The sequence below is a fragment of the Rhincodon typus genome, chromosome 17, assembly GCF_021869965.1.
Source record: "Rhincodon typus isolate 14 chromosome 17, sRhiTyp1.1, whole genome shotgun sequence".
NCBI lineage: Eukaryota > Metazoa > Chordata > Chondrichthyes > Orectolobiformes > Rhincodontidae > Rhincodon > Rhincodon typus.
Window position 1 is genome coordinate 42,835,798 of NC_063348.1, and position 1,791 is coordinate 42,837,588.

The following is a 1,791-nucleotide window of genomic DNA, read 5'->3' on the forward strand; positions in this document are numbered from 1 at the left end:
AAGGTTGCAAGATGTATCTCCAATCATAAAATCCTTTTTAAAACAATTCATGAAAGACTTGTCATTTCACAAATATTCCCCCTTCTTTTCCCTCACTATTTTCTTTGTTGATTTTTTTTGTTGCTCATGGGTATGTTTTACAAATAGTTAACTTTCTAGAACTCTCTCCCTAACAGCACTGTGGTTACACTTGTGATGTGGAGGTGCCAGGGTTAGATAGGTTGAATAAAGTCAGAAGTCACACGACACCAGGTTTATTTGGAATCACACAAGCTTTCAGAGCGCAGCCCCTTCGTCAGGTGCAGTGAGTGAGCAGGGCACACACACAGAGTTTATATGGCAGAGAGATCAAAAGATCATACAATTGGTGTGAGCAGAGTGTCCAATGATAAGTCTCTGCAGGTGGGCAAGCGTGTTAGATGGTGCATAAAGTGTTTGTAAAGTCAATGTCAGTGCTGTGCTGTCATGACAATCAGGCAGAGCCATAGAAATATACAAAAGGTGACATCTCAGGTCAGACACCGAATTGTAGGTATGAGGCTTTGTCCAGAATCTGTCTCACAGTTTTAGCTGGCTGGTTGTATTCCGAAAGGTGGAATTTATAAGATACCCTACTAACTGACTGCGACTATAAATTTGTTTTTTTAAACAAAATAGAATGTAATTGCAAACAGACAAACATCATGGATGAAATGATTCACCCAAAGATTTGTGGGTGTGTGCGCGTGTGCGAGAGAGAGGGTCTTTGTGTGTATGTATGTGAGAGAGTGCAATAAGTAATTCAGAATTACAAACTAATTAAGGTAGAGGGATCATAACAATTTATCAAGGTGATGCTGTCAAAACAGGAAAGTAAGGAAGATTTTACAGATACGGAAGTATAGTGGGGTCACCTGTAGCATGACATGAACCCAAGATCACGGTTGAGGCCGTCTTCATGGGTACTAAACTTGGCTATCAGTATGTGCTCGGCCATTCTACGTTGATATGCATCTCGGGGTCCGCCTTGGAGGATACTTACCTGAAGATCGGAGGCTGAAGTGTTCCCTGACTGGGAAGGAACATTCCAGTCTGGTGACTGTTGCATGGTGTCCATTCATCCATTGTCGTAGCATCTGCACTGTCTCGCCAATATACCATGTCTTAGAGCATCCTTGCCTGCAGCATATGAGATAGACAACATTGGCTAAGTCACAGGAGTATCTGCCATGAACGTAGTGGGTGGTGTTCCCACGTATGATGGTAGTATCCAAGTTGATGATCTGACAAGTCTTGCAGAGGTTGCCATGGCAGAGTTGTATGGTGTTGTGCTCGATGTTGTCCTGAAGGCTGGGTAATTTGCTGCGAACAATGGTCTGTTTAAGGTTTGGTGGTTGTTTGAAGGCGAGAAGTGGAGGTGTAGGGTGGATCTTGGTGAGATACTCATCGTCATTGATGACATGTTGACGACTGCAAAGAACATGGTGTAGTTTCCCTGCTCCGGGGAAGGACTGGATAACAAAGGGTATTCTCTTGGTCTTATCCTGCGTCTGTCTTTTGAGGAAGTCATTGCGGTTTTTCGCTGTGGCATGTCGGAACTTGATATCGATGAGTTGAGCATCATATCCTGTTTTTATGAGGGCAGGACACACATGTATAAATCCATGGGTTGAATCATTTCACCCAAAATGTTTGTTTATTTGCAGATACATTCTATTTTGTTCAAAAAACACACAAATTTGTAGTCACAGTCAGTGTGGCATCTTATAAATTCTAGCTTTCAGAATAAAACCAGCCTGATTCCAGGTTAAA